Source organism: Papio anubis, chromosome 14 (genome assembly GCF_008728515.1).
Source record: "Papio anubis isolate 15944 chromosome 14, Panubis1.0, whole genome shotgun sequence".
NCBI classification, from domain to species: Eukaryota; Metazoa; Chordata; class Mammalia; order Primates; family Cercopithecidae; genus Papio; species Papio anubis.
The window spans coordinates 73,104,876-73,126,063 of NC_044989.1; the positions used below are offsets into that span (position 1 = coordinate 73,104,876).

Here is a 21,188-nt window from a genome sequence, read left to right on the forward strand (position 1 = left end):
ATTGTACACTCAAGGAAACTGAGGTCAAGGCAAGTTAAATGCCTTAATCAAAATTACATTGCTTGTTACGATACAATTAGGCCTGACCCCCAAAGAAAACAGAAAAAGCTTATGCCACATGAAGCCCAACACAAAGCTAAGTGGTTTAAAAAGAGAGAGAGAGAGACAAACTTCTACTTCAAGATGAGTAAGTTGCCTATTAGTTGTGCCTATGCAACTATTCTCTTCTTCCTCCTATTGGAGGAGTCCCAATTCATTCTGATATTTCTGTCCTACCACAAAAGATAAATATTAATTAGTCTGTAAACCAATCATGGTAATTGCATTCTCTTTGTCAGTGATCAGTTAATACATGGTGGTGTGACACACTCATCTCACCAATGAGAAGGAAAATCTGTCAGTGAGGGTCCAAGAAAAGGTTTTCTTTCCTGAAGCATTCAGGAAAAGAAACTGCTTTTCCAGCCTTAGACATTGTCCTGTGAAAGCATAATGTTTGAGGATGCAGTAACCACTCTGAAAAGGAAGAAGATATTGCCCAAAAAATAGAATGGCAAAGGGGAAAATGGAAAGCACTTGGCTCTTCAATAGTGATGCAATCCTGAAACAGCCCTATCTCCAAACATCATGTTATATGACTTAATAAATTTCCCATTGTTTAAGCCACTTTCCCTCGATATTCTGCTACTTGCAAAGGAAAGTATCCTATATGACGCAACATTATTCAGTCTTCAAAGGTAACAAGCAAATCAAAGAAACAACCAAGAGCAAGTCAGAGTCTACACACTGCAAAGCAATCTTGTTCCCTGGACCTACGCCATTCTTCTCCTTTTGCTTCTAGTTTACTTAGGAGTAACTCCCATTTGCCCCTCAATTTTCAGCTTGTACCTTTTCTGGGAAACCTTCCCTAATCACATAGACTCTATTATGTGCTCCTCCTCGGTGATTATCATCTTTACAGAATTTATTAAACTATATCTGATTGTCCATTCACTTGCCAATCTCCCTGTGGGGAGAGACTATGTCTTACCCATTTTATCTCCACCTCCTGGCACACAGCCTGGCACGGAGGAGGTCCTCCATATATGATGAAGATGGAGAAAGAGAAGGAAAGGTAGGAGACTAACTGATGAGGATTTCTAGTTGTTTCAGAGGTGGATGCAAAAGTGCATCTCATGATACAAAGCTGTTGAGATGTTTTCAGAACCACGGAGAACTTCAAGACACAATGAACTGAACATTTCGGTTTTTGTTTTTGATTAATTCAAGGAAAAATTCCAGAGTTTATTCTGGTCTTTTCTTTTTCATATATATGTTTTTAAACTTCTGTCATGGTTTTATTCCTCAAACATTTTCTTCTCATTAAGCTCCATAAAAGCATCATTAGTATTTTTGTTTATTCCAAATGTTAAAAATAAAGTGGAAAAACAGATTTGTGCATGATGTTGAAAGAGAAACTGCAGGAGGTCAAAAAGAGTTTAAAGTCCCTTCTCCTTACTTCAGTTTGTCTATCAGTTTAATTCCAACCTTACTATTGTAATCTGGATGTTCTGAGTGCATAAAGATGAAGCAGATCAATCAGATCATCATCAATGGCAGGAGAAGCATATGCTAGTTAATGAATTCTAACTGAACATTATACCCAAATATTTTTGTACTGCCACAGGAGATCAAATACATTCAAATCCTTTTTCCAGCTCTGAAGATACCAAGGTATCCAACTGGCTTCACATGAAGATAGCCCATATAACCAAAAGAATGCTGTGATGCAGATCTCTCTCAAGGCAGGAAGGGAACCCCAATGATGGCTATCTTCAGAGGAATAAAAACAGGGTGGAGCAGTTTCAATTGACACCTAGCCAAAGGGCCTACTAAAACCTGGTTTTGGTTAAATACCACAGGAAAGTAGAGAAGGGGAAACTGTCACAAAACATCAGTCAAATCAACAACAGACTATTAGGAAATAAACTAATGAAAACAAGGAAACTCCAAATTCAGAACATAGAGACTGCCATAACTGCTACTATGATAATGTCACACTATTAGAACAAGTAATCACTATCAGTAACTGAAGATATAAAGGCAAAACACGATTGTTAGTGGCTTCACTTTGTCCTTTGTATCTATTGTGTTAAGTGCAAAAAGATTTTATTTCATTGCATCTTTCAGTGGTGGTCATGAAATCTGGCAGATAAAAGTTAGATCATGAATGTGGCTGCTAATTATAAGATAAGGTATAAAAAAGTAACTCTGCAGCCTGGTGATAGTCATGAATCTAACCTGGAAAACTGCTGAAAGCAGAGTACTAATACAATTGTTTAGGAGTTATAATACACTTGGTAGGTTAGCTCTGGTTTCACTGCATGTAATTCAGTGTGTTAAGTTTAACACTTAAACATGCAATGTTGGAGCTAAATGAAACGACCGGTTCACTTAGTATCTATCATCAACATAATTAGTCTGAATCTAGGGCATATTGATAAAACACTTCCAGATTCTTTACAAAAGATATTAATTAGTAGGGTGGTGCAAAAGTAATAGCGGTTTTGCCATTACTTTTCATTTTTGCCATTAAAGGGGAAAGTAATTGCGGTTTTGCCATTACTTTTAATTTTTGCCATTAAAAAAAATGGCAAAACCGCAACTACTTTTGCACCACCCTACATATTTAATTAAATAATTACTCTGAAGAGATGTGTAAATATTAAGAGACTGTGTATTAATTATTGAAACATGATTCTACTGAGAGAAACAAGAAAAATGAATAATTGTTGGAACACTTCGGTCTCCCCACTTAAAATTATCATTATGGTTCCAATGATAGGTATCATTAAGCTATTAACAAAGAAAGACAAACCACTAATGGTTAACACTAGTATGGTAGAAACACTGCAGTGAATAGTCATAATCCACTTAAGGCATGTAGATTTAATGTGGACTTAACAAAAATAGACCATGCAAGTTTCCTAGAATCTCTGAATCAAACCCTAATAAATGTAAGTAACCTCATGTGTAGATGTATATGTTGTATATATTATGTATATAAATGCATGTATTATATATAGTATATATGCTATATATGTGGGAGACACATATATACATATACATACCTCAAACACACACATACATACATACATACACACACACACACACTTTTTCTAATTTTCTGAGAAAGAACCAGACCTAACAATACCACATTCAACTCCTGGTCCAATTTCACCCATAAGCAGTTGTCTGCTGATACCCCATGGCCAAAAGTGACCACAATTTAAAACTCTTTAACTCTATAAGCAATTAAGTACATGAAAGAGGATGGATGAAAGGCATCAGAATAGTTTCCATCCTAAAACATAATATAGAAGAAAGCAGGCAAAATAGGATGAAGCTCCATGACCAGTATGGAAGATTGGATACGTGAAAAACATTTCTACTATCAAACTCCTAATCACCTCTAACCACCTCTAACCTAATCTCTCTAATCACCTCTGACCTAATGCTTCTATTTTATAGCCATACAGAGAAAAAGAGACATGGCCTATTGCCCACACAAGGTGGGGAGTCAAATCAGAGGCCTTCAAATGAATGAAGCCAAGATACCCCCAAGATACATCCTTAGTAAAAGATAAAATAGAAAAACACTTCCCCATAAACTTCCCCATTTACTTGGAGACTGCAAGTAAACTTGCCTATCTGGTGTTGGCTCTGGGTGAGGGAAGGAGAAAACTCCCATGATAATTAAAATCACATGCCAGCCTTCTCACAGAAAGGAGGTCTATACTAATACTATCAGTCCTCTGTGGTCTGAGAAATCTCAACTGACAACTTATTTTTAAAGTAGTCCCAGCATGGTTGTTAATACCCTCAAATAACTGACTGAAGCAAAGGCAAATCTCCAGAGAAATATACCTTTACCCATACTTCTAGGAATTCTCACAAATAATACTCCTTAGAACTGGAACTTAAGTATCAACAGTCATAAAACATACAAGGAAACAAAGTATAAAAACAAGAATCAGAAGAAACACAAATAGCAAAATCAGGCTTGCAATGGCTTAAACATTAATATATATACATTAAAAATAAATGTGTAAGATGTTTAAAGAAATATAAAAGTGAATTACCAAGAAAAGAAAAAAAAACTATCAAAAATGAATATATGAACCCAAAATATCTGAGACAGGTCTCAGTCAACTTACAAAGTTTATTTTGCCAAGGTTAAGAACATGCCTGTGACATAGCCTCGGAGGTCCTAATGACATGTGTCCAAGGTGGCTGAGGTACAGCTTGCTATTATACATTTTAGAAAGATATAATACATCAATCAATACATATAAGATTTAGATTGGTATGATCTGGAAGGGCAGGACAATTTGAAGCAGGGAAGGGCTTCCAGGTCATAAGTAGATTTAAAATTTTTCTGATTGGCAACTGGCTGAAAGAGTTATTATCAGTAGAAAGGAATGTCTGGGTTACAATAAAGGGTTGTAGAGACCGAGATTTTATCATGCAGATGAAGCCTCCAAGTAGCAGGCTGCGGGGAGAATAGACTGTAAATATTTCTCATCAGACTTGGATTTTCAGGTTAACTCTGGAATGCCCTTGACTGACAGGAAGGGTCCATTGAGATGGTGGGGGTGCCTTAAAATTTTATTTTTGGTTTACAAATAGATAAACCGGAAATGAAATATAGAACTTTTAGAATAAAAACTATAACAACTGTTATTTGAAACAAGAAATGGAAAGGAAAATACTTAACTGGGAGGTGTATATATAAAAATTACAAAATGCATAAAGACGAAAGATGGAAAACACTAAAGAAGAGAATGGAGAATATAATGGGTTTAACGGGAGCTCTAGTAAGAAATAAGAGACAGGTAAATTTTTTTTAAATAGTTGAGAAGTTCCCAGAATTGATAAAAGATGTAATGAAGTTGTGACCCTCAAAATAAAAAGACAGACCCATGAGCCTTACCAAAAGTAGCCCCATCTCTGCTCAGTTACATCTAGCAAACTTTTAGAACTGGCTGCCTATTTATCCCTTCTCTTCATAGCTAAACTTTAGTAGCGTGCAGAACCTTGCTATGATGGAGCTAATTATATAAATATATGGACCCCTAGACCCGTGCAAACTTTTGGTATGTCTTTTATCAGCTCATTCTTCCATTACTACAGCATCATTTCCAAATTGTCACCATTCTCTTTAAGATGCCAATCTCAATCCTACAACTGCCTTTCACAACAAATGGTATTGCCATGTATTACATTTAAAAACTTCAGGCTTACTAGGCACAAAATATTCTTAACTTCTTGCATTCCAATACACAAGTCTGTCTATATCTCTGTCTACCGTGATATTTGTTCCTTCTTATCTCTATGAAATAGATAGGGCATCTCAATGCAAGACTAATCCTGTGTTCTCAAAATCTTATATCTCTTCCACTCCAGGAAGGTTATTCCATCAATACTTTCTTTGGTGGGGGAAGCTGATTTCTTTCAAAACATGCCCCCATCTTAACAAAACAACACAGCCCATCATTTTAAAGAAAAAAGAATGCACTAAAAGAGCACACTACGCTTACTGCCTCCATTTCCTCAAATTACACTTGCTCTTCAAACCAGTGTAATCTGTTTCTTACCTATACCACTCACAATGAACCTATTCTTGCTAAAGTCAATAGAAGACTATTAATTGTCAAATCAAACATTCACTTTTAAGTTCATCATTTACTTGACTTCACTTTTGTATGTGCCACCACAAACTATCCCCTCTTTTTAAAATCTCTATTCCCGGGGCTTCTATTACACTCCTCCTTGGTTCTCCCATTCTCAGTCTCCTTCAATAATTCTTCTTCTTCCCTCTACCCCTGAATACCTCCTTGATCATTTCTTCTCACTCTTCATATATATATACACCCTCAGAGATGTCATCAATACCTCAGTTGTTAGTATTAAACAAGTCTGGTTACCAAAGCAATAACACCAGGATATATCTCTGTCAAGTCCTATAAACCTGAATACCTAACCACCATTCATCCTCAAAGACATCACAAACCGTGCATGTCAAAAACTACTCAGCTGGGCATGGTAGCATGTACCTATAGTCCCAGCCACTCAGGAGGCTGAAATGGGAGGATCTCTTGAACCAAGGAGTTTAAACCCAACCCAGATAATACGGCAAGGGGCATGTCTCTTGAATTTAAAAAAAAAAAAAAAATTATTTAACTTTCTACCCAAACCCACATTTCGCTCCTAGTATTCACCATCTCAATTGAAGATAACACCAGCTACTGAGTTACCTAAACTAGAAATATGTATGTTAACCTTGACACCTTACTTCACCTCACACCTCCTCATAACTAGTCACCAAGACCTATCGTTTCTAATTCCATAATGGCTCTTCTATGCTCTTTCCCCTCCCTATTCACCCAGCTACTGCCTTGACTCATGTCCTTATCATCACTCTTCTGAACATTTGTTTTTATCACTTTCCCCTTATATTTGTAACAATTCATCTTCAATACTTCTTTGACAGTAATTTTTTAAATGAGACCTTGTACTCGGAAATTGAAAGACAGAAATACACACACATACACACAACTTTAGGATCTTGTTTCAGGATCAAGTCCAAAGTCCTTAGCATAGTATGTAAGACCCCCTCCATGTCCAGCATTATCTCTGAATACTCCCCACATTCACTCTACAACTCTACTTGAAGTTCCTTGAGCGTAGCATGTATTCCCTCTGCCTGCAATCTCCTTACCATCACTTCTCTGGCAAATTCCTACTCATCTCTCAAGGTTCAGCTCAAAAGTCAACTCTTTCCTAAAACATCTCTCCTTAACACAACTACTATAACCTGATACAGAAGCTCCTCACCTTTTTAGTTTTTAGGATTTGTTTTTGTTTTTGTTTTGAGACAGGGTCTCACTCTGTATCCCAGGCTCAATCGATCCTCCTGCCTCAGCCTCCTGAGTAGCTGGGACTACAGGCAGGCACCAACATGCCTAGCTCATTTTTTTGTAGAGACAAGGTGTCACTATGTTGCCTGGGATGGTCTCAAACTCCTGGGTTCAAGCAATCCTCCCACCTTGGCCTCCCAAAGTACTGGGATTACAGGTGTGAGCCACCAAGGTAGAACATAAGAAACTATTCATAAAACCAAAGCAACCATGAAGAGCTTAAGCTTGCATACTCTGGAGGAATTTACACTAAACAAGACCATGAGTCCATTCTTTAAAGATTCGAATTCAATACTATTTTTCTCCTACTTGCTGATATTAGGCATCTTTTCCCAAATGAGACCAATTTCTTTTTTTTTTTTTTTCGTTTTGGTAGAGATGAGATCTTGCTACATTGCCCAGGGTGCTGTCAAACTCCTAGCCTCGAGCAATCCTACCACCTCTGCCTCCCAAAGTGCTGGCATAACAGGGTGTGAGCCACCACACCCAGCCAAATTTAATCTACAATAACAGTCTGTTGCAGCATGTATTAGTCTAGTTCTACTTATTTCATTTTTTAATAGTTTTTTGGGGGTTTTTTTGGTTTTTTTTTTTTAGAGACAGTATCTCACTCTGTTGCCCAGGCCGGAGCACAGTGGCACAATCATGACTCACTTACAGCCTCAAATTTCTGGGCTTAAGGGATCTTCTAGCCTCCACCTCCTAAGTAGCTAGGACTACAGGCATGCACCACCACACGAAGCTAATTTTTAAAAATTTTTTTAGCAGAGATGGGGTCTCACTATGCTGCCCAGCTGGTCTCAAACTTCTGGGCTCAAGCGATCCTCCCACCTCAGCCCCCCAAACTGCTGAGATTACAAGCATGAGCCACTGTGCCTGCCCATAGTCTAGTTTTATAAGGAATATATTTAAAAATCTATATTTTTAAGGATGAAACAAAATCTATTGAAGCACCTAGCCCTATCCTTGATAAGGAGTGTGTGATAAGGATATAGGATAAGAGTTACTCCTGAACAGTCATGGTATAATCATTCACCAACTGGCTCTCACTTTGACACTGTATAAATTTGAACTGGTCTTGAACCTATGAAGCCATATGTGGTTTGAGGTAAATTTCACCAGGAGTACTGTCATCTTGTTTTGCCTCAAAGTTCTTGAACAAATGCCTAGTATTATCCAGAAGTTACATTAGGATAATGGGCCTAGAAATCAATGGGCACCACTACTAAAGATATTCACTGGTGGAAAGCACAGTTAATGTCCTTTTACTTTGGAATGTTTATTTGTTCATATTTTTGAAAGGGTACTACGGTGAACACTCTATACAGTAATGATTTATTTACATGTCTATCTGCCCTATAAGACCATGAGTTCCTTGAGAGTTTACACCTGGAACAATGGCTGTATCCCACAGAGAAAGCATTATAAAGTGACGAAGAGCCAAAGCAGTGCCCAAAAATGTTTCAACATTTCAACTTTCCCCAAAGAGAAGCACTAGAGTTCAATAATAAATATTTTTACCAAAAAGTCAATTCAAGTTCTAGCAGTGCAAATAATTTGCACTTCAGCTAAAATGTTAAATAGAAAAAGAAAGAAACAGAGGAAGAAAAGGAGAAATTTAGATGGCTAAAGGAAATCTATTATAGGAGGAGAGTAGTGTCTGGCAATAATTTGTTATTTCCCTAGCTCTCCTCTAACCTTCTCTGGAAGCTAGGAGAAGGAATATGATTAAACTGCAACAAGACCTGGTTCTGAAGAGAACTGATGTTTCTGGCCCTTGTTGCCAACAGAAGGGGGAGGGTGACAGCAATCCCTACGGGCTTTTAGAAAAAATTGCTTCCAGGTGGAAATTTTTTATGGTACTGAGCAGCCTGGAGCCATTTTTTGCTTTACTTCTTAACTACTGATGATTAAACCATGGACAATCAGGCTGCAACAATGGAAACAGTTAGACGGCTCTGAAACATCATGGTTACATGCTCCAAATTACAAAGTTAACTCTCAAAGGAGAGAAACATTTTGTTGGCAAAATCTTTTTCTAAGGGGGGGACGTTTTTAACTGTGGGCGGGGGGGTGTCAGGTGGAGTCTGTCAAAGATTTATATTTGGTAGAATATAAAAGTAGCCAAGAACTCTGTATCATAATGATAAACATCAGTCCCATGCCAAACCTAGACACTGTAATGTAGAGTCATAGGGAGCTGAACAAAGGACAATGCTAAATGTCCTGGTATTTCACAATTTTTCATTACTTTATTTTGGCCTGGATTAAGCATTCTATTAAATGATTATCATAGATGCCTGTAGGGAAATCCAGCCACACAACATGTGGGACAGCTAAGTCGATTTATACCTAATCGTGGTTCTGAAAAAAGTTGTGATATATATTTCTGAATTCGGAGTGATGGCTCAAGAACATTAGCAAAAAAAAGTTACTTACAATAGTAACTCATGAAAAGCACACAAAAACAGAGATCAATTATTTGACCACCCAGTAATTTAATCTAGGCTATTTTATTACCGCAATATCATACAGACCATTAAAGGTTAAATTCAGCCCAAAATTATAAAATAGCAGTAAAAGTAAGCATTTTTTAAATATGTGCCAAATCCTGTTAAATATTTTATATTCATTAACTCATTTATTCCCCAAAAATAATCGTAGCAGAAGTTATTATCATCATTTTTCACATGAAGCAACCTTTCTCACATTGCCAGTACATAGAAGCATTTACCTTTCCCAGGTTGCCACAGTTATATAAAGGATAATAAAATGAAGGAAACAGGATGAGGGAGAGGAAAAGGAAGATGAGTAAATGGAAGAGGAAGAAGAGAGCAAGAAGGAAGGTGAGGTGAAAAACACAGATGTAAAACTATATACACATTCAATATAAAGTTAAATATGTCCAAATATTTTAATTCAATTCTATAGAAAATAATCAAGGACAGAAAGAAAACCAGCAAGCTAATACAATGTTTAGATGATGCAATTCTGAATTTTTTCTATTTCTGTATTACTTTATCTATTACTTAAATAAACATGTATTGCTTTTCCAACTGAAAAAATAAAATGCATTTAAGACTCTAGAACAGTACCTGGTTCATAGTAGATGCTCGATAAAATATTATTTAAAATGAAAACCAAACAACAACAAAAATTCAGTGTAACTAGAAGTCTATTTTTCAATAATTATCTAAAATGAAAAAAATGCTTAAAACAATAATGTAGTGGTTAACTATAACAAAATGGAGTCACTTATGTCAAAATTTAACCAAATTGAAGTCAGGGAAGGCCATAAAGAAACTCTCTCCCTTGCATTCCTGAAATACCTGGACATCTTGTTAGTACTTGTAAACAGAGCAAACAGATTATCACAGGAATTTCCTCTGGCCTACAGTATTTCAGATAAGACATTCAAACCTGGACAGTTGCCCAGCAACAGCTATCTCCCCAAATGAATTAGTGCCAACTCCTACAATGTGTCCCTGAGATCAATGAGCTTTGTTTCAAAGCAGTTTGCCTAAATTTCTCTTTGTCTTTAAAAATTCCCAGTTTGTCCTAGTTTTCCTCATGTGGGCCTATGATTTTCATAGCATGTACACCCTAGGTTGCAAACCTTTGCTATTACCAAATAAACTCTTTTGTTCTAAACAGCCTGTCTCTCTGAGTTCCTTTTTTAGGTTGACAAATGAAATGAAAACTCCTTCTCAGGATCGATCCCTCACAAACCCAAGAAGCAATAATCACTGGTCAGAATTTTTAAAATTTAGTATCTTTTCCATATTCTAACTTCCTCTTGTAATTAATCATGATATCAAAATGGTTTTAAAACATATATATGGGCCAGGCACGGCAGCTCATGCTTGTAATCCTAGCACTTTGGGAGGCCGAGGCAGGAAGATTGCTTGAGCCAATGAGTTTGTGACCAGCCCAGGCAACATGGCAAGATCCCAATCTCTACAAAACTTGTAAGAATTAGCTGAGCATCATAGTGTGTGCCTGTGGTACAGCTGTTCAGGAGGCTGAGGAGGGAGGATCACTTGAACCTTGCAGGTCGAGGCTGCAGTGAGCCATGTTTGCACCACTGCACTCCAGCTTGGGTGACAGAGTGAGTGAGACTCTGTCTCAAAAAAAAAAAAAAAAAAAAAAAAAAAGTACATACATTTGATATCCTGAAATTCTTAATTTAAGAATTGATGCAGCAGATTCCTAGATCCCTTCTACTGCAACTACAGAACCCATCAGTTAATGTTATTTTATTATCCCTCAAATGGGAAGGGGAAAGAAGAGAGTAGCTTCAAAGGTTATTATGATGGAACATCTGATCTATTAGTAAATAACTTGATTTGTCAACTGAAAAAGTAAGCCACTTTCTTTTGCTTCCTAGTCCACTAACAAGATATGCAAAAAAAAACAAAAACAAACAAAAAAAAACCAAAAAAAATCCCTACAAACATCATAAAGCTATTTACAAAAAAAACATTTTAGACGAAAATAAATCTGGTCCCCCTCTTCTCACATCATAGGTGCCATGTTTCCATTAGGAAACAATTTTGTGTGTTTTTTCTAGAAGCATTTGTTTGAGGACAGTATAGACTAGCCCATTTTAATAAACTCTCTTTAACACTGAAGTGTACAGGGAAAAAAGGAACCTCAGAGATGATCCAGTCCAATTTCACAGACATAACAGATTTTCCAGCTATGTCCATAAATACTAGTCCAGGTTCTGCTGGAACATCTCTAGTAAAAAGAAGTTCACTGCAAGGCAAAGAATCCCATTTCAACAGCTGTTGCAAAGTTCTTATACAAAACTAAAACTTACCTTTCTATAATTTTCACCATTTAAATTATTTTTGCCCTAAAAAGACCAGAGAGAACAAGTCCGTGATCCCTTTTTTTCCCTCTCCAGACTAAACAATCTCAAATTATTCAACTATTCTACATATAAACAGCCTTTCAATTCTAGTTTTACCCTCTGGACATGTTCCAGCAGTCACTTTTCTTTAAGTGTAACAACAAAGGCAGTATAGCACAGTGAGCAAGAACACAGGCTTCACATACAGACTTTCAGGATCTGAGCCTTAGTTCTGCCACTTAATAGCTGTGTGATCTTGGGCAAGTTTATTAAACCTCTGTATACTTCAGTTTCCACATCAGCAAAATGCAGATAATGGCAGAAACCATTTCATACAGTTGCTGTGTGAAGATTAAATGAGATAATGTTAGAATTCTGAACAGTGCCTGGCATACAGAAAACATTCTATAAATATTAACAATTTTTAAATCAAGCATGGTCAAAGTAGACAAATAAGGCCCATCTCCTTTAACCTTGTTACTTAGCTCCTATTAACAGCCTAATACTAATGCTTATGCAGTCTTGACAGTCATATCACGCTGTATATTGAACTCAGAGTCATAAAATTTTTCCATGTGCTTTTCTATATTGCTATATGCAGGTAGTTGAGACTCTGAATCTACAAGTTACTACTATTAACTATGGTCCATTTTTCCAGTCTTGTGAGACCTTTTGGGACAATGACTTTGCCATTTCAACTTTTCATTTCAATGTTTCTCTTTGTTAAGTAGGTACAGAAAGATTTTCACAAAAGAAAAAATCCAGTGTGGGAAAGGGCAGAAACCCAAAAAACTCTAGAATCTAAGAAAGAAGAACCGAAGAACCCTGGCATGCACCAACATTTAAACGGAGATTTGCTGGTTTCCAGTTTTAACAGGGAAGACTGTTAATCACATAACGTCAAGTAGAGACTTGAAAAAGTTAATATTGATTCTTTAGAAAAAGTCCAGGAAATAGAAAAAGCCACCAACCTCACTTCCTTAAGCCAATATTCAGCCCCCCAACTGTGTCCAACTTGGAGAGAATTTGCCACAAGCCAAAGCTTTTCATGTCCCTACCTTTTGAAGGCACAATGGAAACAATTCCCAGAACAAGGGAGTTACCTCAGTGAACTCTCTGCTCTTTCAAGTTGCAAGGACAGTTGATTCACACCATGTGTCAGACAGAAACACCAGTGAAAACCAACTGAGATAAATTTTAGGTCTCCAGAGCTGTTTAATATTAAACTGTATTAAATCATTGTTATAGCAAATTATAAACAAAATATTTTCTTTACCCTTCCTCTCAAATGCTTCTTCTCTTGAAAAGAAATTTTAAGGTAATTCATAGTTCCAAGGTCATAGATGCTCCACCAAAGAAATCATTTCCAAATGTTAGCATCCAGAACCAATGATCTGGATCATACTCCCATCAAACTGCCCTGGCATATCATACAGTAAGCTTTGATACATAACCTTCTAGGTTTCAAGACAGTGTTAGTTTAGTGACAGTCATAGACTTAGAGTAAGACCTCACTTTTTCAACTGTCTCTACATGAAGTCATCTTGGTGTCCACTCTATTCAATAATTTTACTTTCTACTTAGATCAAGAAATCAACTATATGTTAATCTACATAAATAATACTAAGTTGACTTTATTTTTAATACTATGAATGGTAAGACTAAAACCTGAAACACGTAATTATGTTCATCAAATGTCTGACCTGAAATGAGCATGTAGACAAAGTTAACACTGAAGAAGAAAAAAAAAAAGACCTGAAACAACCTTGATCTACATGAATTTATTTGAAAAAATGGTCCTAGAGCAATCAAAATAAAATTTAACACAAGTGATAACAAAACTCAAATCATAAAAGTTGAGGAAAAACTAAACCAACAATACAAATATTTTAAGATAAAGCTTAACATGTTAAGAGACACCTTTCTGAAAACAGAGACCACTAAAACTGCATTAGTTCAATACAAGGAATTAAGAAATTACAATGGGTAATGGTGGAAAGCAAATTTCACTTCTCTCAAAAATGACATATGATGCCAGGCAGAGGGGCTCACGCCTGTAATCCCAACCCTTTCAGAGGCTGAGACGAGTGAATCCCCTGAGGTCAGGAGTTCAGGACCAGCCTGGCCAACACAGCGAAACCCCGTCTCTACTAAAAATACAAAAATTAGCTGGGCATGGTGGTGTGCACCTATTATCCCAGCTACTCAAGAGGCTGAGGCAGGAGAATCACTTGAACCCAGGAGGAGAAGGTTGCAGTAAGCCAAGATTGTGCCACTGCACTGCAACCTGGGTGAAGAGCAAGACTCTGTCTCAAAAAAAAAAAGATGTATGATTAAAATGTATTAGATATCTACCTGAGGCCTCCTGTACATTTTCATTACTCTTCCATTATCAATAGATCAATCTTGTTTGGGCTATGTAACTTCTTTAGAGAATCTGATATTCTACATAGGTGAACTCTAAACTCAACAAAGTGATGACCTACTATGACCCCAATCATCGTTGAAGAAACAAAGTTGCTTACCAATAAATTACTTCTCCGAAGTGTTATATTTAGGGCACTCTCCCAAAGTTATGAAATATCACCACCACATTCTAGCTCTCCAATCTATAGTGTAACTTGATTATTTATTTAAAGAGGGAAAGTAGCAGCATCTTTTTTTTCTAATGTTCAAAATGAACCAAACTAAAGTAGACTTTTAAAGGGCAAGAGAGATTTGACTATTAAATAATAAAATAAATGGCCTCAGAAAATTAAATGGACACTGTTTTCTCAGAAATTTAACAATATTGGCTATGTTATATGGTTTGGGCATTTTCCTGCCATAGGCTCATTTAGTATCTATTTACTGAGAACTTACTAAAAACAAAAAGAAAAGAGTATCTTCCTTTGAGGGTGCCCATACTATAATTAGTAAGGAAATAAGAAACCACAATGAAAGGTAATTATAAAACTGTTCAATGGCTAAGGATGGTAGCACATGCCTGTAATCCCAGCTACTCAGGAGGCTGAGGTCAGAGGTTCTCTTGAGCCCAGGAGTTCAAGATCACCCTGAGCAATATACTGCTCATCTCAAATTTAAAAAAAAAGAAAAAAAGCCAGGCGTGGTGGCTCATGCCTGTAATCCCAGCACTTTGGGAGGCTGAGGTGGGCAGATCACAAGGTCAAGAGATCAAAACCATCCTAGCCAACATGGTAAAACCCCATCTCTACAAAAAATACAAAAATTAGCTGGGCGTGGTGGCATGTGCCTGTAGTCCCAGCCACTTGGGAGGCTGAGGCAGCAGAATTGCTTGAACTTGGGAGGCAGAGGTTGCAGTGAGGCGAGATGGTGCCACTGCACTCCAGCCTGGTAACAGAGTGAGACTCCGTCTCAAAAAAAAAAAAAGAAAAGAAAAAACCTGTGTATAAAGTAATACAACATTTAAATCTGTTACACTTAGGTGATACAGCAATGAAAAATAAAGGAATGTTCAGTACAGAAATGGATTAGTCAGAAAAGGCTTCTTGGAGTTGCTAACAAACACTAATAAAGAAAAATAAACCTTAACAGCAAAAGCAGAGGGAAGAAAATAACACACAAAACACAAAGAAAGAATGACTGCAGACTTCTCATCCAAATTATATAACGAAGAAGACAATGGAAAAATATCTGAAAAGTGCTAAAGGAAAAAAAATTGTAAATCAAGAATTTTATACCCAGCAAACATATCCATCAACAAAGCAAAATCTTAGAAAATTTGTTGTCAGCAGACCTGTACTATAAAAATTGTTAAAGTAAGTTCCTCAGGCAAATATAATATAAAATCTGTTCAAAATCTGGATCTTCACAAAAGCATAAGGAGCAAATAAACTGGTAAATATACAGGAACACACAAAATATTTTTATTATTTTAAAATTTCTTTTAAAAAATAACTAAAAACATTATTTTGTTCAAAGCAAAAATAATGATAATGAACTATGGAATTCAAAACACGTGTATAAGTAAAATGTAATTAACGATAATTCAAAGATCAATGGGTGAAATGAAAATATACTGTTTTAAGGATTGTATGTTATACATAAAGACGTATAATAGCATTTGAAAACACATTGCGATAACTTAAAGATGCATACTGTAAACCCTAAAGTAACCACTAAAAACAAAACAAAACAAAAAACACGAAGAAGGTATACCTAACAATGGAATCTTTAAAAATATTTAGTTGTTCTAATTCAGTTAAGGAGAATATGAAATGAGAAATAAAGGGAAAAAAAAAGATGAGACAAACAAAAAACAAACAGCAAGATAACAGAGTTAAATCTAGTCATATAGGTAATTGTGTTAACATAAATTATTTCCTCTTTTCCTGTTTTCTTTATAATTAATTGAGTATACTTCCATTTCCCCCTTCCTGTATTTAGAGCTGTTGTTGTCATTCCTTTGTATAGTACCTTGGTGTTGTTTTGTTGTTTATGTTTATCCTGCTCAAGGAGTTGTTTGAGCTTCTTGAATTTCCATTCCTGTTTTCCAGAGAAAGTCAATTGGAACGTGTTCTTTCTTTTTTTTTTTTTTTTGACAGGGTCTCACTCTGGCACCCAGGCTGGCGTGCAGTGGTATGATCTTGGCTCACTGCACACCTCCCAGACTCAAGGGATCCTCCTGTCTCAGCCTCCCAAGTAGCTGGGACTACAGGTGCATGCCACCATGCCCGGGTAATTTTTGTATTTTTTGGTAGAGATGGGTTTTCACCATGTTGGCCAGGTTGGTCTCGAACTCCTACCTCAAACAATCTGCCCTGCCTCAGCCTCCCAAAGTGCTGGGATTACAGGCATAAGCCACCACACCTGGCCCAATTTGAACTTTTATAAATGCTTCCATTTTTAATTTTTGAGAAGTAAGCCCATATCTTCAAATAATATAATATTGACTGGGCACAGTGGCTCACACCTGTAAACCCAGCAGCTTGAGAAGCCAAGGCAGGCAGATTGCTTGAGCCCAGGACTTTGAGACCAAACTGGGCAACATGGTGAAACCTTTTCTCTACAAAAAATATAAAAATTAGTCGGGTGTGGTGGCATGCCTGTAGTCCCAGCTACTCGGGAGGCTCAGGTGGGAGGATCACTTGAGCCCAGGAGGTCAAGGCTCCAGTAAGCTGTGATTGTACTACTGTACTCCAGCATGGGCAATAGAGCGAGCCCTTGTCTTAAAAAGATAATACTGCCATTTTCCCTTTATCCATTGAGATATTGTCTATTTCCTATTATAATTGATCAAAAATTACCTCATCATACCATGTCATTCCTTTTCCTCTCCTCTCAATACTTATATATCCCTTTTTGTTTTTCTAAAGATTGCTTTTGTAATATAAATAATATAGTTATGCTTTTGTTTCTTGTATTACTAACAACAGATTATCTTGATTCCCAACTATGCAAAATGAAGCATTACCTCCTCCTTATTTTCTCTTTTTTTTTTTTTCTTTTTTTTTGAGACAGAGTCTCACTCTGTTGCCCAGGCTGGAGTGCAGTGGTGTGATCACAGCTCACTGTAGCCCTGACCTCCCAGGCTCAAGCAATCCTCCCACCTCAGCCTGCAGAGTAGCTGAGACTATAGGCATGTGCCACAACACCCAGCTAATTTTTTCATTTTTTGTAGAGATGTGGATTCACTATGTTAATGGGTTGGTTCCCAAACCCTGGCTCAACCAATCCTCCACGGCCTCCCAAAGTGTTGGGATGACATGCATGAGCCACAGTGCCTGGCCCCCTTACTTTCTCTTTATATCTTTTCCTTACTTTCCCCAAATGTGGAAATGAATTTTATACTGATAAAGTTGATAAACACATATATTCTGTTCTATAATCCTAATTGTTTTTCTCTCTTCTTTTTTTTTTTTTTTTGAGACGGAGTTCCGCTGTCGCCTCAGGCTGGAGTGCAGTACCGGATCTCAGCTCACTGCAAGCCCCGCCTCCCCGGTTCACGCATTCTCCTCGGCCTCAGCCTCCCGAGTATTGACTACAGGCGCCGCTTTACCCTCTACCGCCATTTTTGTATTTTTAGTAGAGACGGGTTTCACCGTGTTAGCCAGGATGGTCTCGATCTCCTGACCTCGTGATCCGCCCATCCCGGCCTCCCAAAGTGCTGGGATTACAGGCTCCTAATTGTTTTTCATAGATGGCCCATACTTTATGTTTGCAAACAAATAACATTTGCATTATTTTAACTATACAAATATTCTTCACTTTTAAGCCAGATTGTCTACTAATATTGCCATTCCTTCCTGGCTGGAATCCCTTTGTCTGTAAATCTCTTTCTTGAAATTCTCGTTTCTTCTGCTCCAATCTAAAGTGATACTCCCAGCCAGGTATGGTGGCTCACACCTATAATCCAAGCGCTTTGGGAAGCCAAGGTGGGAGGATTACTTGAGCCCAAGAGTTCATTACCAGCCTGAGCAACACGGTGAGACCTCATCACTACAAATATATATATATACAAATTTTTTTTTTACTTAATAAGGTACCTTCCATTTAGGAAGAAAAATTTTTTAAAAATTAGCTGGGCATGGTGGCACATGCCTGTAGTCCCAGCTACTTGAAAGGCTGAGGCAGGAGGATAGCTTTAGACCAAGAGTTCAAGACTATAGTGAGCTCCAGTACACTCCAGCCAGGGCAACAGAGCAACACCCTCTCTCTCAAAAAAATTTAAAATAAAAATAAATAAACGAATGCTTCTCCAGGTCTTCTGCATACCTATTTATGATATTCTTTCCTGACTGACTAACAGAACCGCTCAGGCAGTCAGGCGCGGTGGCTAACGCCTATCATCCCAGCACTTTGGGAGGCTGAGGTGGGCGGATCAGCTGAGGTCAGGAGTTCAAGACCAGCCTGGCTAACATGGTGAAACCCCCTCTCTACTAAAATACAAAACTTAGCCAGGCATGACGGCAGGTGCCTGTAATCGCAGCTACTGGGGAGGCTGAGGTGAGAGAATCGCTTGAACCCGGAGGTGGAAGTTGCAGTGAGCCGAGATTGTGCCATTGCACTCCAGCCCGGGTGACAGAGCAAGATTCTATCTCAAAAAAATGAAAACAAAAACAAAAAACAGAACTGCTCCAGCAACCAGAAATTAAGGGAACAAAACACTGGAGAAGAGGGGAATAGTAAGAATGGGTCAGCTAATATTCTTCAGTCACTTTTTCTCCCTCAAGGTAAATACCAAATCTGCATTCAAGAGGCTGAAGTTCCCAGTAAAGGGAACAAGCAGAAAGCCAAGACCGAAAGGCAGGAAAATCAGCTTTTGACAGTTTTAGAGAACCCTGGTACCTTAAATTAGAGGCATACAAGGTTAGAATCCTGAAGAGGAAAAATGGGAAGAGAACATAACACTTACTTTCTCAACACATTTGCTGAATTCTTACGCTACACAAGGAGAGAGGTTAAGATAAGCAAAAAGACTCAGAGAAGCCAACAGAATGTTAGCTAGTCTTGAGGTATAAAGGAAAGAAAAGAATTAAGGATCTACCAAGGGAAGAGCTCCTAGTCATCACTCCAGGCTCTTTGGAATGTCTGGAGGACTACAGCATAAGGCAGTAATGAGCCAGAGACAGTCACACCCTGACTAAAGGTGAACCCCAGATTTAGTCAGCTCAGTCGTTGACTGGATTAAATATTGCCATACCATCTGCCTTACCAGAAACTGGGGGCAGAGGGGAGGGACCTTCACTTAAGGAAGAAAACACCATCCAAAACCTCCACAATTTTTTTAATGTCTATTCAGTCCAAAATTACCAGGCGTGCCAAGAGAAGAGATTCACAGATGATCTAAATGTTGAACTTATCAAATAAGAACTTTTAAAATGGCTATGATTAATATGACAAGAAAAGAAGAAAAGAACAAAACAGATGAAAAGATGGAGAATTTCACTACAGCCTTACAATTTGTTTTTTTATTATAAAACTGGAGAAAACTCAGAACTGGGTTTTAAAAATTCAGAACTCTATAAATGGTTTACCAGCAAATAAGTCAATTGAAAAAATCCACACTGAGGTTGGGCACGGTGGCTCACGCCTGTAATCCCAGCACTTTGGAAGGACGAGGCAGGTGAATCATTTGAGGTTAGGAGTTGGAGACCTGGCCAACATGGTGAAAACTCGTCTCTATCAAAAATGTAAAAATTAGCCAGGCACAGTGGTGCGCGTCTGTAATCCCAGCTACTCGGGAGGCTAAGGCACAAAAATCGCTTGACACCGGGAGGCGGAGGTTGCAATGAGCCGAGATCACCACTGCCCTCCAGCTTGGGTGACAGAGTGAGACCCTGTCTCGGAAAAAAAAAAAAAGAGAAAATATCCACACTGAAGCACAAAGAGAACAAGGAAAGGAAAGGATGTAAAATACAGAAGAATGTAAGAAAAATGAAACATGGACACCATCAAAAGCCTTCAGTCAGCAGTTCTCAAAACTTTTTGCCTGGCACTATTTTTATGTTCTAAAAAATATTGAGTTTCCTGGCCGAGTGCAGGGGCTCACGCCTGTAATGCCAGCCCTTTGGGAGGCCGAGGCGGATGGATCACCTGAGGTCAGGAGTTCGAGACAAGCCTGGGCAACATGGTGAAACCCCGTCTCTACTAAAAATACAAAAAATTAGCGGGGTGTAGTGGTGGGCGCCTGTAATCCTAGCAACTGGGGAGGCTAAGGCAGGAGAATCGCTTGAAACCGGGAGGCGGAGGTTGCAGCGAACCAAGATCACGCCATTTCACTCCAACCAGAGCAAAACTCCGTCTCAAATATATATATATATCCCTTGGGTTTCCCAAGAACTTTTGTATATGTGTTATGTTTGTTGACATTAGCCACATTAAAAATTGGAACTGAGCCAGGCACAGTGGCTCACGCTTGCAATCCCAACACTTTGGGAGGCCGAGGCTGGCGGATTGCTTGAGACTAGGAATTTGAGACCAACCTGGGAAACATGGCAAAACCCCATCTCTACAGAAAAATTAGCCAGGCGTGGTGGCATGCACCCGTGGTCCCAGCTACTCAGGAGGCTGAGGTTGCAGTGAGCAGAGATGAGACCACTGCACTCCAGCCTGGGAGATAGAGAGGCCTTGTTTTTTTTAAAAAAAAAAAAAAAAAAAAGCCAAGTGCAGTCGCTCACGCTCATAATTCCAGAACTTTGGGAGGCCAAGGCAGGCAGATCGCCTGAGGTCAGGAGTTCAAGACCAGCCTGGACAACTATGGCGAAACCCCGTCTCTACTAAAAATATAAGAGTTAGCTGGGCATAGTGTCGCAGGCCTGTAATCCCAGCTACTCAGGAGGCTGAAGCAGGAGAATCACTTGAACGCGGGAGGCAGAGGTTACAGTGAGCTGAGATCATGCCTCTGCACTCTAGAC

At 38.2% G+C, this 21,188-nt stretch overlaps 1 protein-coding gene and 1 non-coding gene across 5 annotated transcripts in view; one reads left to right on the top strand and one right to left on the bottom strand.

The window, feature by feature from the left end:
• EXOC6B (exocyst complex component 6B) overlaps nt 1–21,188 on the bottom strand; it is a 680,715-nt gene that overhangs the window by 597,433 nt on the left and 62,094 nt on the right. The gene's annotated exons all lie outside the window — the stretch shown is intronic.
• LOC116270434 lies at nt 13,487–13,551 on the top strand. Its single transcript, XR_004178469.1, has one exon. It is a non-coding gene; the product is annotated as a small nucleolar RNA SNORD78 (small nucleolar RNA).